Source organism: Sciurus vulgaris, assembly GCF_902686455.1.
Source record: "Sciurus vulgaris genome assembly, chromosome: 10".
In the NCBI taxonomy this organism is placed as follows: domain Eukaryota; kingdom Metazoa; phylum Chordata; class Mammalia; order Rodentia; family Sciuridae; genus Sciurus; species Sciurus vulgaris.
Genome location: NC_136470.1, coordinates 137,985,493 through 138,002,440, shown reverse-complemented (window position 1 = coordinate 138,002,440; position 16,948 = coordinate 137,985,493). Strand labels below are relative to the sequence as shown.

General features: G+C 48.1%; 1 protein-coding gene across 1 annotated transcript in view; it reads right to left on the bottom strand.

The window, feature by feature from the left end:
• Positions 1-907: 907 nt before the first annotated feature.
• The window catches only part of LOC306638037 (uncharacterized protein), a 34,003-nt gene continuing 17,962 nt past the window's right edge, over positions 908-16,948 (bottom strand). The window contains exon 3 of the mRNA XM_079101115.1: positions 908-972. The gene's annotated coding sequence lies outside the window, so the exon portion shown is untranslated. The remainder of the gene's footprint in view (positions 973-16,948) is intronic.

The window sequence follows — 16,948 nt, the reverse complement described above, 5'->3', positions numbered from 1 at the left end:
TGTTATAAATGACACAATTTCCTGTTTTTTAATTATTTGTTAGTGGCTGAAGAACATTCGGGTATGTATATATACACCATGTTTTTAAAATACACCCTTTCCCCGAGGACACTTTGTTTCCAAATCTTGGTCACTGCGAAAGATGCTACCAGAAACAGAGGTTGTGGACACCCCTTCAGCATTTCCTTTGGGTTCACCAGGAGTGGGATCACGGGAGGATGTGGTGATTCTACTTTTGCTTTTTTTTGGAGAAACCTCACGCTGCTTTCCAAAATGACCAATTTGCAGCACCACCAACAGCGACCGGGACTCCCTGTGCCCCACAGCCTGGCCAGCGTGCCTTAACCTTTCCTCTTTTTGATAACTGTCAGTGGAGCAGGTGTGAGCGGATAACCTCATTGTGGTTTCAATTTGCATTTCTCTCGTGGTTAGAGGTGCCGAGAATTTTCACATATCTCTTTTGGCCATTCGTGAGTCTTCTTTGGAGAAACGTCTATTCAAGTCCTTTGCCCATTTTTAAATGGGGTTGTTTGCTTGTCGTTGAGTATGAGTCTCCGGACTGTTTGGACCTCAGCCCCTCCTCGGCGCAGGGTGCGCAGCGTGCAGATGTTTCCCTCCAGCTGGGGTCTGTCTTTCACCCCGTGGCCTATGCTGTGGTTCCCTGGGGTCCTTTCTATTGTTGCTGTCATTGCTTATGTTTTTAGGGTCCTAAAAGAAATCTCTGCCCCGACCAATGTTTTGGAACTTTCCCTGTTCCCTTCGGGTAGTTTATAGTTTCAGATCTCCTAGCAGAGTCCTGGATATGGTAGGTACTTGATAAATATCACGCAGTGAACGATATGGGTCCATGACACAAAGAAGGCGGGGAACCCCTGAGCCCACTGTGCTCTACTTGTCCCACTACCTGTGCGATGGCTTGATAGATTTGAACTCTGGGTACAACTGGCTTTGCTTGGGATACATGCAATCATTCTGCGAAAAAAAAAAAAAAAAAGTTTAAATATGCAGGACATTGTTGACAGGCCATTTGAAACTGTTTGATCATCATATAAAAAGATTAAACGGTCTCGACGCTGTTGCCCAAGGATGGTTTTCCTTCAAGTGCAACAGTGCAAAGTCTGGAAACTACGTAGACCCACACCATAGGACCGAGATACAGCATGAGCTACACACTCAAACCACGTCTGTAATTTGAAACTTTCTATTAGCCATATTTGAAGAAGTAAAAAGAAATAGGTAAAAAATATTTTAGTAATATTTTGTTTAACTCAGTACAATATTAGCATTTCAGCTGGCGAGCAGTGGCAAAGATTACTGACTTCTTTTACATTATTTTTTTCATGCTTGGTTTTGGAAATCTGATGTGTATTTTACCCTCAAGTCAAGGGTCACCTGGGCTCATGGCTGCCACATGGAGATGGGTGGGTGAGCTCGTGGCAAGGCTGATGAAGGTGGAGAAGGGTTTTGGCATTTGGGGACACACTTTGGATGACCCAGGACAGAGGGACATTAGGTCAGGCCACTGCTCACATTGCCGGTATCGCAGCTTCGCAGGTGCCTGTGAAGACAGGCCCAAGAAAGGAGCACAGCACCGGGCATTTGGGCAGACATCTTCCTTTTCCCAGAGTCGCTGTCTTTCCTGGGAAACAGATGTGCAGATCCAGCGCCCACACAGGGGCAGACGTTATGGCCAGTGACTAAGTTACATCCAATAATTACCGTCCTTTGTTCTGTCCCCACAGCTAGAGCAGAGGACCTGGGCGTTTTACAGAGCAGGAGTGGGCAGTTCCCGCCCCTTGGGGAAGAAAACGGGACGGGGCCCTGGGCTCGCATTCCTCTGTGTGAGGCGAGAGCCCCGGGGCAGAGGCACCAGGACAGACCAGGCCACAGAGGAGCCCGGGAAGTTTTGCTCTGCCCTTGGCCAGCTTTGCTTATAGTTCCTTCCTGTCCCCTGATGTCATTGAAGGGTTTCTTACAGGGTGCCATCCAGCTCTCTCTGAAGGCCTGGCGTTCAGCACGCTTACCACACCTGTCACTAGCCGGACCAGCCTTGGAATCTAGAAACCACATTAATTCTGAGCATTTCAGTTACTCCACACAACGGGCATGCTGTTGCCTTTCTTCATAAGAATCTTGGATCCATCTGGGGGCATACAGTTAGGTTTGCATGGGTACTAGTACCTAGAATTCCCCAAACTGAGAAATTGTCCACATCCATATGACATGATTTCATTTTATTCCTGGCCTTAAGATACAGGCATTTGCTTTAGGCCTATGGTAGATGTAAACTTTAAAGGAAAAAATATCTGTGCCACTGAGGCAAATAGAGAAGCTGTTCATTTGACAAATTCTAACAGCTCCACCAGGGTCCTGGTAAATCATGAAACATTGGTTCGATAAACTCAAACTTTTAGAGAGCAGAGTGAAGTTCTGCACCCACCCAAGCATTTCCACATGGCTGACAAACTCTGCCATCACTATCACCCACCGCTACTGTTACCACCATCACCCCATCATCACCAGCACTGATGCCCCATAACTGATACCACTGCCACCATCCCGGGTACCATGGCCACGATCACCAGCACTGCAGCCAGCCCACCTTTCCTTCCATTTATCTTCTACCGGGGAAAGAACCTAGCAAAATAATGTTTTACGGGGAGTATCCTCTGTGCTGGGGGCCATATCTTCTAGCAGGTTAAGGGTCGTGGGCTGAGTTGGAAAGGGCAGTGTCCACGACCCAAGCCATGTCTTGCTCTTCTTCAATGATGTAAAGTTACACTGTTTCCTGAACTAGAGGACTAAGTGCACAGAAGAGTCTCAGAAGGCAATTCGCTAGGAAGGTGACAATACTAGCTGGAGAAGGGAGAAGGCTTGGTTGAACTCCCGTGGGAAATGAGGAGAGGAGAATTCTCAGTTCTTCACTCATAATGGAGAGAGTCAGAATGTGGAGGAGTGGGCCGCTGGGCGGTGACTCATGTTCCCTGCTCAGGGTACAACCCCCAAATAAGGAGCTGTTCCTACAGGAATACATGAAAACCAGGTGCAGGATCACAGTCACCAGCCATGGAAGAGCTCTGACTCATGTGTGGGTTTCTGATTGCTTCGGTGGCAGAGTCATGCCCTGCTTAAGGCCAGGGTACAAGCAGGAGCAGCCGAGGACAGTTCTTCAATGCATGATCTGGAGCAAGAGCCCCAATTCTTCGAGTCTCAGGGTCTTCTGCCAATTGGGGTCATGCGGTTGAAGGTGGAAGTGCATCGTTCATCTCACAGGCTCCTCAGCCTTCTCTCTCTCAACCCCCTGTGCTTCCCTGGGAGAGAAATACTATCACCACCTCCGTTCCACCAGGGAAGAAACCCAGGCTCAGCAAGGAGACCTACCACGACTGGGTTTCTTTAGCATGCAAATCGTGTGATCTGCAAAAGTTTAAGCACCCATGGGAGATGAAAATTGCCCAGACCCAAATATAAATACATATAGCAACACTCACCAAACTGGGCCCACGGGACCATTTCAAAGGAAATGCAGTTCTATTATTTCCAAGTACATACAGTAACCAGAAAAATGACTAACAAGCGCTGCAGTTCAGGCCCAGATCTGGTCAATAGATAAAAACGATTACCATATCTAAGAAGGTCTGGTCTTGCTTACACTTTGAATAGAGTGTAAAAGAAAGCTCAAGAGTTGCAAAACAAATTATTTTCTTTGGTAAGTAAATGATTCTTTTCAACTATTATTTATACTATTCACTTAGATACTAAGCCATTTTTCATAGATAGCACTTGGACATATACTTCAGCTCAGTTCCTTACAAATAGTTTTAAAAAGGAGAGATTAAAAATGTCCAAATGAAAAAGCTTTTATTGTAAATGTTGAAATTTCTCATCAGATTAACTTATGGGCCTTTTTAGTTCTCTAGAGTATAATGTTTTGAATAAATGTAAATTTCTAACATGTACAGAGTTTTTGAGAAGTGCAGTATTTTCTCAAGTTAAATGTTTATGTCATTCCTGAATATTTTTATAAAAGGATGGAAAGATGGAGAAGCAGTGTGCTGACACTGGGTTTTGACAACATTGGTAGTAGGTTCGCTCAATCACAGACCTGTGACTTCTGTTCACTTTGGTGGACCAGGTTCGGCCCAGGTTGGGGCATGTCTTGGGGGTGGAATCTTTCAGCTAATCCTGTTAACCCATGGAAAATAGGTGAAATGTGTTTCCCTTTAATGTTAATGAATTAGTGCAAAGAGAAAAATGGGATATATTAAGTATTGTGGTCCCGAACCGTGCCAAATTGTTTGTGGTTTTGTGGGAACACAGCAAGGTAGCCATTGGTATTCAGCGCAGGGTTGCACCACATCCAGCTGTGGAGCACATGAGCCATACTTGGGAGGACAAATAGCAATATTTTTCTATCCCTGGAGTACATTCTGCTCTTGATATGCCTGCATAACTCCAGTGAACAGTTAGTGGGAGTGACACACAATGGAGACTCCAGGACTGTATTTCTGTTGCCCAAACGAAGCTTCATTTGACTGATGTCCAGAGCTGGATTTTCCATGTCACACAAACGCTATGATTGTATTTTAACTGTTTCATCAGAATGTCTTTCTTTATAAAAGCCAACCAAACATCTGTAATAAATGTTTTATAATGTGGTAGTTGGTTTTCACTGCATATTTATGGATTCAACCAAATTCAATGTTCAGTAAACACATTTTAATCACCTGCTTTCTGCCCAGCAGTGTGACCTGCTTAGACAGTGGGAGAGCAGCAGATTATGTCCTCTGTGAACTTCATGTTTGGAGAGATATGTCATGTGCAGCCAGAACCGTGAACACGCAGAGCGGAAGAGACCTTGGGGATAATGCAGACCTGGGGCTCTGTATGCAAACGCGGACAGAGAGTTCGCATAACTAGTAAAGCATAGAGACTGGATGGCACTAAGTCCTGTGTCCGTACCCAGTGCTGAGGGACAGCTGCTTTCTTTCTTGGTGAATTTTCTGCCATGAAGAATGTAGGTTTCTTATTGCCTAATCTGACTTTTTTCAGAGGTTAGAATTCCAAGTGTTCTAAAATATCCCAATTTTTAAATGTTGCAAAGGAGTTTGGGTTTTACTAAGGGTAAATGCAACACATCTGTGGGTCTTATTCAACTCCAGGCCTTTGGTCTGGACTAACCCTTTCAATTTGTACAGGTAGAAAATGACTTTCCAAAGTCTGGGCTGTCATTAGGACTTCTAGTCCAAAGCTCCTGTCACTAACTACACCTTTGATTGACAAGAAAACAACCAGATGGCTCAAAAAGAAACACATTGTAGTTACAAAGCAACATATTAAAAATATCTTGGTATAATGAAATTAGGGTTCTAGAGGGAGGAGAAGAAATGGAGAGTTCATGGCAGGAAGAATTCAAGGAGGTTTTTTGCAAGTGACCTTCAAGCTAGTCCTTGAAGGAAGTGACTGATACAAATTGACAGAAGGAATAGTTAAGACAATTGGTAGAGGAGACTAAAGTGAGGATAATACATGGCCAGGGGTTCACAAAGGGATTTGCAGGATAGCACGGAGAACAGCTGGCCTAGTTGGGGAGTAAAAGGCCACTCGCTCATTCATTCAACAAACATTTCTTAAGTTTAACTGTGTTCCAGGCACTGTTCTAGGCTATAGGGATACAGCAACGCACAAGTCAGCAAGTTCCAGGCTACCTGTGGGTTATTTATTCCAGTGGCAGAGACAGATGACAACCAAGTGAAAACTAATATTCGATATTATGAATAAAACAAAACTAAGGAACGTAACGGAAGCAGCTGTGAGTGTGCCAGATTCACTAGGATGGTCTGGGAAGACCTCTCCGAGGAGACGACATTGCACCGAGTCACGAATGATTAGGAACCGGTCATGCTACCAACTGAACAAAGAGCTCTAGAGGCAGAGAGAAAGACAGGTGCACAGGCCTCTGGTGAGAAGGAATGGAAAGAGCAAGTGTGGCCACTACAGAGGGGCCCTGGTGATGGTGGTGGAAAATGAGACCAGAAAGATGGACAGGTACCTCTCAGGCCTCGGTAGGGAGTTTGGATTAAAACGAGGTTTCCTGCAGGGAGGAAGCATAAGCGGATTATGATAGAGCATTTCCGACAGGGAAGTGGTTTCATTGACAATAAAAGGCAGAGGGCGATGGCTGTGGAGTTGAGAGCCGGCAGATCCATCCGTAGATTCCTAGGGGCAGAGCCAGGAGGAATATGGGGGCGGAGGGCTCTTCTGTCCAGAGAGTGCAGACTGGGCCAGGAGGGGTGGATTCCAGCCAAGAGAGGCGGGAAAGTGAAAAAGGAAAGCGTCATGAAGGCTCAGCTGAGGGCGTGATGCAAGTCAGAACAAAGGAAGGGAGCTGGGAGTCAGAGGGCTCCCAGGTTCAGAGCAGGAGTGCATTTTGGAAGTGGCGCTGGCGATGAAGTTGAGAGACTTCTCTCTGGACGTCACCTTTTAGGGATCCTGAGACACGCATCGCAGGCCGCTAGAAATGCACAGGTGGAGAGCCTGGGGGTGACAGGACAGGGCCGGAGAGACACCTGGAACCGTTCCTCGCGAGCAAGCCCGACTCGGCCCTGAACACCTCCCAGCGCCGCCCGGGTTCAGCGCAAGCAGGCTTTGTTGTTTTGTTTTTGAAACTGATCTGTTCAATTAGGGAAAAAAGTCAAAGCCCATTTGTGAACTTGGACTTGGGGGAAAAAATGACTTGCTGAAAGCCAGAGGCTATTCTTTATCGATTCAACGAACACGGATGTTTTATGATGAGGAAGTATAACTTAGAACGAAAATTAAAGACACATTCAATCTAGACTGAGTTGGAGGACTTCTGATAATTTTCCTGAAAACTCCAATCTCCCTATGGAGTCTAAGGTTGACCGTCCTGAACTTGAAGGCTCTGAGTTTGCAAACAAAAGTTCAGGCAGACTTTTTAAACACGTGTTTTTATTTTTAATTGACATATAGTAAAATATATATTTATGGGGTAAAGTGTAACATTATAATGCAAGCACATAATGTGCAATGATCAGATCATCATTACCTGTTACCTCAGACATTGATCATTCATTTTCTTTTTTCTTTTCTTTTCTTTTTGATTCACTGTACACAAGTGGGGTGGAACTTTTCATTTCTCTGGCTGTACACGATGTAGAGTCACACACACCGTTTGTGCAACCACACATGTACATAGGGTAATGATGAATGGATAAAGACGTTTGTCATTCTTTGTGTTGGGAACATTCTAAACCCTCTCCACTAGCTATTTTGAAATATTGAGTTAATTGTTGTCAACCATTGTTACCTTAGTGTGCTATGGGACATTAGAAGTTTTTCCTCCTATCCAACTGCACCCCTATGCCCAGGAGAATCTCTCTTTCTCTTTGTCTCTCTCCCTCCCTCCCCCAGATCCTCCCCAGACTCTGCTAACCACCATTCTATTCTCTACTTCTTCGAGGTCAACTTTTTAGCTTCCACAGGTTAGTCCGTTTCCGTTACTGTGATAACTGAGGTAACCAACTGAAAGAGAGGAAAGGTTTATTTTGGCTCTCAGCTTCAGGGGCTCCAGTCCCTGATCGGGTGACCCTGTGGTTTTCGGCTCGTGGTGGGGCAGCATGTGGTAGATCGACTGGGAAGCACAAGGTAGATCAACCTGCTCACCTCTTGGGGGCTAGGAATCATAAAAAGAGGAAGAGGACAGACCAGGGACATGATGTCCCCTATCAGGGCACACCCTTGTATGTCTGGAAGACTTGTAACTGGGCTCAACCTCTGAAAGGTTCCACCACCTCCCTCCACACCACAGGCTGGGAATAAGCCCGAGCCTTAACACGGGGGCCTTTGGCAGGCTTATCCAGGCTGCAGGCACCCTAAGTGAGAACACGCCCCACGTGGCTGTGTGTGCCTGACCCCACTTCACATGAAGTCCTCAGCGCTAGCTAGGTTGCGGTGAATGGCAGAATTTCGTTCGTTTTATGGCTGAGTAGTATTCCCTTGTGGAATATACCACGTTTTCTTTGTCTATTCATCTGTTGGTGGGCATGAGGTTCATTGCGTGTCTTGGCTCTGTGAACAGAGCTGCCACAAACACGGGGTACAGATGTCTCTTAGGCACATTCGCTTCAATGCCTATGGATTTACACGCAGCAGGATGATCGCTGGACCATATGGTGGTTCTATGGGTAGGTTTCCTGAGAAAACTTCACACTGTTCTCTACTAGCTGCACTAACCGGCATTCTTGCCAACAGTGGGTGAGGGTTCCCCTTTCTCCATGCCCTCCCAGAGTCTGTTAGTCTTGTCGTTTGATGACACCTTTCTAACTGGAGTCCCATGCTATCTCTCTGTGGTTTTGATTTGCAGTTCCCTGATTGGTGACGTTGGGCATCTTCCCTACACGTGCCGGCCATGTGGATACCCTCTTTTGAGAAATGTCTATTCGGGTCACTCGCCCATGTTTAAATCTGATTACTTATTTTGGAGGGTTTTTGCTGTTGAATTGTTTGAGTTTCTTGTATGTTCTGTGAATTAATTCCTCACTGGGTGGATAATCTACAGTTATCTCTTCTAATACGCAGGCACTATCCCCTGTGTCCAGGGTCCCCTCTGCTCTGCAGGTGCTGTCCCCTCTGTCCAGTGTCCCCTCTGCTCTGCAGGTGCTGTCGCCCTCTGTCAGGGTCCCATCCACTTGGCAGGCACTGTCCCCTCTGTCCACTGTCCCCTCTGCTCTGCAGGTGCTGTTGCCCTCTGTCAGTGTCCCCTCTGCTCTGTGGGTGCTGTCCCCCCTCTGTCCAATGTCCCCTCCAGTCTGCAGGCACTGTCCCATCTGTCCAGTGTCCCCTCCACTCTGTAGACGCTGTCCCCACTCTGTCCAGTGTCCCCTCCACTCTGCAGGCACTGTCCCATTTGTCCAGTGTCCCCTCCACTCTGCAGGTGCTATCCCCTCTGTCCAGTGTCCCCTCCACTCTGCAGGCACTGTCCCATCTGTCCAGTGTCCCCTTCACTCTGCAGGCACTGTCCCATCTGTCCAGTGTCTCCTCCACTCTGCAGGTGCTATCCCCTCTGTCCAGTGTCCCCGCTGCTCTGCAGGCACTGTCCCATCTGTCCAGTGTCCCCTCCACTCTGCAGACACTGTCCCCCCTCTGTCCAGTGTCCCCTTTGCTCTGCAGGCACTGTCCCCTCTGTCCACTGTCCCCTCCGCTCTGCAGGCACTGTCCCCTCTGTCCAGTGTCCCCTCTGCTCTGCAGGCACTGTCCCCCTCTCTCCAGGGTCCCTTCCACTGTGCAGAGAATTTGGTGGATGTAATTCTGTTTGTCAGCTTGTGCTTTTGTCACATTTTGGGGGTCATATCCAAAAAACCTGGGCCCGACCAAGGTCCTGGATCATCTCACCGTAGCCTTTAAACCAGCTCTTAGACCCGGAAGAGCATTACCGTTATCTTCGAACAAAAGCGAGGTCTGACAAGGCCTTTACCAGGGGAGAACCACTGTGTCGGTGTAGCACAGAGCAGGAGGTGGCGTGAGGGCAGGAGCTGAGTGTCGGGCCCGCCATTGTCAGTTCCTCTTGAAAAAGCATCCGTGCTGTGGGTTGAGCAAGGAGGGAAACAGCGACAACCAGCACTGGTTCGAGAGGCAGCCTCGTGTCTTCCTCAGAGAGATTTTAAGAAAATTACGGAGGCCACTCAGGGAAATTCTAGAGGAAGTTTTTCAACTATTGAAAAAATATCTCTCTAATTTTTTTATTTGTGTTTGGGGAAATTACTGTTGTTTTGTAAACATTAAATATGTTTGTCAATGCTCATCATGAAGAATTAAGACACTATAAATCTGAACAGGGGGAAATCATCTCCATTCCCACCCCAGGGCATTATCACTATTAAGAGTAGAAAAACATTTCCCAGGTGGGAGGATGGGTGGGTAGAGGGTGCAGACCTCGAAGGGAGGTAGGGAATCATGTGCTCCTATGTTCTCGATGCTGTGCTGGGACCTGGGATGAGCAGGAGGAGGCAGGGCTCCGTCCCTGGGGCTGAGCTCCGTCCCAGCTGAGAACCACTTTTATAAAAGCGCGACTCTGTGGTGCTGAGTACAACGTACTGCATTTAGTACAGTAAAAGGAAAAAGCAAAGGCAAAAGTAAGGTGGAAAAAATGGAATAAGTTCCGGGAACACGGAGAAGCCCTTGCTCTTTGGCCTCCACGGCCATGTGTGGAGCATGCTGATTTTTGTGATGTAATAGACATTTATTAGGTTTATGTGTGTTACGTGAAGGTACGTGTTTAACACTTCATTTTGCTGAATTACCCTCATTAACCTTCCGTGTTGAATCCGATCCAGTTACAATGTAGGAGAGCTTTCTTTCATGGGAACAGATTTTCCATTGATACAGGCTAAAGGCTGGGAAAGATAATACCATACAGGAAGTTCTCTTTGCATGATTCTGATATGCATGACTCTCGGCTACCACGTTTTAATTAAATAATGCCAGTTCTCCCATAAGAATCCAAGTCTCAGTCCCCACGGTCTCTTCCTGTAGGCAGGACCAACGTGGCTGCGCACACATCACTACATAAATAGCAGGTGCGCCTCAGGATCCCTGGACAACCAGTCACTTCCTAGAGACGGGGCTGGGCCCTGCGCATCTGTGGTCGTCACCCTCAGAGAGCAAGGTGAGCAGCTATGTTTCCTTCTTGTCTCCCAGTGACTCGCCCCGGTGACGTGTCTCCAAGGGGACAATCAAAGGAGTGAATCGAAACAGAGCCCGAGAGAACAGTGACGGTGCTGGGGTGCAATCTGGGTTCAGGGTAGATGGCGCCAGAGGGGACCAACCACCAGGACCCCGCTGGGTCTGCAGCCAGAGGTATTCGTGATGAGGGAAAATGCTTCACTTCGAAGAAACCCTTGGAGAGGTGTCAGGACGCAGAGCGCAACCGCTGCGCTGTTGGGAGGGAGCCTGGCCTAGAAAGGACCCCACCCCGGCCGCCGGCAGAAGATGGCGGTTCGGGGGTCACCCACCGTGCGCCTGGACCTCACTCTCCGGCGCGGTTAGCATGGATGTACGTTTCTGTTCCCCTATCCTGTATCTCGGCCCCCAGTTGGGATTTTAAACGACTCACTTGCTGGAATAAGTTTCTAAGCTGCCCACCCCACCTGCCGTAGCACTGAACACTTGAGAGGTGCTTCGTTGACTTCTTATCTCTCATTCTTAGGTCGAATGACAGAGTATTAATAAAGTGTGAAGTCATGATAAGAAACATTATTTGCTTCATTAGAGAATAAGATTTTCCCATTTTATTTTCACTGTTAGGGTTTAAAAATAGGGCCCCAGCTTTTTCCCTGCCAGCTCCAGGTGTGCTACTCCTACAGGGGATGAAGAAAATGGTGGCCTGTGGGTCTGCCTGGTGTCCATCTGCCAGCGCAGGGCAGCCCTGGGACACGTTCAGAGCCCCTTGAGCAATGCTGGCCGTGGCAGAGGCATATCACAGATGATTTAAATAATGATCATTATGACCGTCTGCCCCGCACACTACTCTGTGACAGATGTTTTACACCCATTTTCTCATTTAACCCTCATGATAATCCTATGGTCCCCACAGTACAGATGGGAAAAGCTTGGCTCAGAGACTCAGTGCCTCACCCACGATGGGCATGTTGGAGCTGGAAGTGGTTGAATCAGGGCTGTCTTTCTTGCCTCGGCCACTGCCCTGATGATAAGCTGGCAGCAGGGCCAGCCTGTGATGTGAAATGGATTATAGAGAAGATGATACAACAAACAATCTCTTCCAATTCATTCTTTTTTTTAATCCTGGAGGAATATTTCTTGCCAACTTTATTTTTGCAATTTTTCCAGTTATAATTTCTCTTAAGGTATTTCTTTCTTAAAGCCTCGGTTTAAAAACACAAAATGTATTTTCTATAGTGATAGCTTGAAATAGAACCAGCCATAAATCACGTAATGACTATTTAGAACAGCCTCTTTATTCATGGGCCACTTGGTGAAGTTCTTACATGAACTATGGGTGTGCGTGCACAATGCTGCCTGCACCGTAAAACGAGTTCAGTTTCAGAGAACCACTGTTCTGCGCTGGTCACTCCCGGCTGACACGGGGCTGCAGGGAGAGGCGTTGGGCAGCACCCACGCCCTGCGTGCTTCTGCTCATTTTCATTTCCTGCTGAAGCAGCACCACCTCACGTCAACCACGGAAGGCTTTCCGTGGGAAGTACCCTGTCACGCAGGAGGCTCCAAGAACCATGCTTGGATGCTGGGGAGGCAGCTGGCAGACCTGCCCCCATGGAGGGCTGTCCTCACGCTCAGCTTGGCAGATGCCAGTCGCCAGTCTTCCCGCATGCTTTCCTCTTCTTCTTCTTCTTCTTTTTTTTTTTTTTTTTTTTTTTTTTGGTGCTGGGGATGGAACCCAGGGCCCTGTACTTGTAAGGCAGCACTTTACCAACTGAGCTATATCCCCAACCCCTGTTTTCCTCTTCTTTGTACATAATAAAATGTGCTTTTGATTACGCTTCTCCCCAGAAAATATAGGTATGAATGCTATCTGGTGGAAGATTTGAATCTGCTGTTGAACAGAAATGTCTTTCTGTCCAGTTTCCCTGTTTCCAGTTTTTCAATCTCTCTCTCTCCCATTTCCTCTTCTGTCCCAGGATTCTGTGTTTAGAAAGCCTGCGTGAGGACAGGCCTTTGTTCTCGGGTGCGATTCTTTGACGTTTGCTCTGTCAGACTTCGTGCCGTGTGCGATTCCCGATTCCCTTTGTGCCTGTGGTCTCCCTTCAGATCTTCAGAGTTGTCTTTCTCTTTTTTAAGCCAGGCCACTTCCTTTAGAAGATCAATAGTACCGGTCGACGCTCAGGTGACACGGCACGTGCAAGACCGCGTTGGGGCCGGAAACGATGGATCCTGCAGGTGCAGCGGCTCTGCTGACACTCGCTCCCAGGCTGCTGGCTCTCCCTCGTGCAGGCTCACTCAACTCATGCTTGTCGATCACCTCCTATGTGCAAGGCCTGGCGATGAGGTCATCTTCATTAAGCTGACATTTCAGTGGGGAGGACATTAAGACAAAAAAAGTGAAAGGATAAGTAGAAGTGATAAGTAACGTAAGTTCTGCTTGAAAAGCAGAGAGCCAGGGTGGGTAAAGAAGGCGAGCAAGGAACGGACGGACGGGTGAGGAAGGGAGCCTCCTGGAGGTCCAGCCAGCCTGTGGGAGGAATTCAGGATTTGTTCCAAATGTGACCAGGGGGCCTGAGACGACAACGAGAGGGACAGAAGCCAATGTGCGTTCTCGTTAATTTAAGGTATTTGATTTGCTTACTTCTTTTCGTGGTGCTGGGAGTAGTCCAGGGCCTGGCACGTACTAAGCAAGCATTCTACCACTGAGCTATACACCCCCAGCCCCACCAGTGCGTATTTTCAAAAGTTTATTCTGTCTACGTGTGGAAAAGATTTTAGGAGGTGGGGTGATGCTATGGTTTACATGCGAGGTGTTCCCCAAAACTCGTGTGTGAAACAATGCAAGAAGGGTTAGAGGAGAAGCGCCTGGGTTATGGGAGTCTCAACCCAGTCAGTGAATCAGTCCCCTGACAGGATTAACTGAATGGTACCTGAAGGCTGGCAGGGTGTGGCTGGAGGAGGGGGTCTCTGGGGGCGTGCCTTTGGGGCATGTATTTTGTATTTGACAAGTGGAGCCTCTCTGCTTCCATGTGAGCCACCGTCCTCTGCCACACTCTTCCACCATGATGTCCTGCCTCACCTTGAGCCCTGAGGAATGGCTATCCGTGGACTGACCTCTGAAATGGTGAGCCCCCAGAGGAACTTTTCTTCCTCTAAAATTGTTCTTGTCAGGTCTTTTAGTCACAACAGTGAAAAAGCTGACTAAGACAGATGATAAATATGGGAAGATTAATTGGGGGGCAGTTGGTGACTTGGACTAGGTAGAGATGGGGACAGAGTGGAGAGAGACGTAAAATATATTTTGGAAGTAAAACCACCATGAGTTGCTGATGAAGTAGAAATGGAAGATGGGAGACAGGAAAAAGTAAAATGCGAGTATCAGGGTTTTGGCTTGACTATTATGGCGTATTTACCGGGATAGGGAAGACCAGGGAAGAACTGGCTGCAGGGAGCAATGAGGAGCTTTGTGAACGTGCTCCTGGGGACACGCCTGCTGGGCATCCCAGGGAGGCATGCAGAGCAGAGTGTGGCATTCAGGAGAGCAGAACAGCTCTTGCTTTTAGTTTGGAGAAAAATTTAAAGAGCAAATAGATGAAGAGACATCAAAATGCACCCATCTTGAAATGAGAACTGTGTCTGCATGTATGCATGTCTGGATCCACCGCCTCATTTGGGAGAACACAGGGACCGATGGCAGCAGGTTGGCACTCCAGGGCTCTTCCAACAGTCGCTGTCAACTCTGTAGACAGAGATTCTCATAGCAGCATTTCAAAGTGTGCATCCCAGGAACATCCCGGTTTCCCAGTGGATTCCGTAGTTAGCTGACTGGATTTCATCCCAATTCCATCCCTTACTACTCTGTGACGGTGGCAAGGAATTTGCTTCTCCACATCTTGGTTTCCTCGTGCGTAAAAAAAGACAGTACTAATCTCACAGGTAGATTTCATTAGGGACCTGTGCCGTGCTAAGTGGAGATTATGGCGAGGGAGACGGGAGAGCAGAGTAGGGACGTGTCTGTGGCTCCCGAAGCTGCCCTGGCCCTGAGCTGGACTGGTCCTGCAGGGCTGGCTCAGGACCTCAGTTCAGACCGTGGAAGACCCAGGGGAGGGAGGCGTACTCTGAAGGTGAGGGGGGCTGGCAACCTGGAGGACTGGTCACTGAGCTCAGAGGAGGGTGGGGGCTGATCTGAGCCTCAGCCTTGGCCTACAAAGACCTTTCTGAGAGAGACACTTGTTCAGAACGAAGCGCCCAGGGCAGCCAACCTCAATCCAAGTGTGCATCAGAATCCCTGGAGAGTTGGTTTCAGTGTGGGTTGCTGGGCACCAGCCCAGAATTTTAAATTCAGTAGGTGTTGGGAAAGGCTCAGGAATCTCATTCCCACAGGCTTCCAGGTGATGCTGATGCTCCGAGGACCACGCTTAAGAATCACTCCCCTCAGGCATCCTCGAGACTCAGGCAGGTGTGACTGACCTCACAGTCTATACCTGTCACAGGTAGGAGTCATCCATGCAGATGACAGTGTTAACAGTGAACACAACATCCTCACGTCACGGGGAAAATCCACCTCTAGATTCTGTCTTTCAGCTCGAGAGAGAGAATTGAATCCTGGCTTTCAACATCAATTGTATCAGAAATAGTAGACACGAGAACACAGAGAAGCGCCTCTCCCTGCATGGTGCGCTAGTCCTGGGCCTGGCCGCCCCGCCAGCCCCTCTGCTTCCTCCTCAGGTTACCTTGAACTGTGCCTGGCAGTGGGCCGGAGCTGAATGACCACAGCTCCCCTGCTGATCTGACACGGCACCTCCTGTGGGGATGTGAGTGAGAGACTGTAAATGTCCCATCTGGGCTCTCCAGTCACCTCAGGAGCCAACTGCCATCACAGGAAAGAAAAATCTTAGTTTCTTTTAGTCTTAGCCTCCAAAGGCGATGTCATTCCATTCCACAGACAGCTAAGAAAAAGGCACTGTTCTTTAAATTGTTCTGAATTATTCTCCTTTTCTCCCTTAGACCATTCAGGCTGTTATTGACAAAAATACCACAAACTGGGTGGTTTAAGGACCACAGATGAATTTCTCATGAATCAGGGGGCGGGAAGCCATGGTGGGGAGCCAGCATGGCGGTTCTGCCCAGGGCCGCCTTGGGGTTGCAGAATGATGCCTTCTGGTCCTGTCCTCATGTGGCAGAAGCAGAGGACAAAGGCTTCCTCGTGGTCCTCACAAGGGCACTGATCCCGTCCAGGAGGGCTCCCCCCATATGCTCTCATCCAAGCCTAGGACTGCCCAGAGTCCTCACCTCTTGATACCGTTGCGCTGGCAGGAGTCGCCAGGCATGAGTTCTGGGGACAAGCCAATATTCCATCAGTAGCCCTGACCTCCTTTCTGAAGGAGAGTCACTGGGAAATGGCTCCATCTGAGTCCCCTGGTCCCAGGTCCCTTCAGAGCCTGAATTGTTCCCTTGGAGGCTAAATGGTATCTGACTGACACCTGAATCTTCTCTCTCCCCACCCCCAAATATCCCTACTATATTCTGGAAGTTATGGCTGTATAACTCAGATCAAGTTGATTTATTCTGCAATAACGAGTGATCCCCATGCTTCAGTCATTTGCAACAAAGCTGTTTCTCATTCCTGTTAATTTCTTGTTAACACAGCAGAACAGTCTCATATCTGTTCCATGGACCAATTTTTCCCCCTTGTAATTCAAACCATTATTAGTTTCTTCGGATTCTACAACGGATCCAAAGCCATCTTTCACTGAGAGACTGAGGAAGGGAAAAAAGAAGTGAGACTGAGAGGAAGAAGAAAAAAGGTTCTTTTCTTGCCAAGAATTTTAAACCAATACGCTTGCACAGAAACCAACAGAACTGCACTTCGGGGGGCAAGCTCTTCTGCCCTGCTTGGCACAGACCAGTGACATTCCCAGTCGTGGGTGGTCACGTTCACCACTGGTGGTGTGAGCTGTGATGGTGTCTAGCTGTGGAGGCCCTCGGTGCAGACTCTCCTCTCCTTTGTGTCAAGAGAGTACAAAGGCCTCGAGACTGTTGTCCGAGTAAGAGGACACACATGACTGCTATGGAAACAAAAGTAGAGAGAACAAACATTTGAAATGAAGAGGAAATGATGAGCGTCACATGTGTGCAAGGGCTGAGTCGTTTCTCAGAAGGAAGAGTTCCGAGAGACAAAGAGAATCAGGCGGCAATTGAAGAGCCGGCTTTTGCAATCAAGAGTAATCAGCAAGAGATGAGGCAGAGT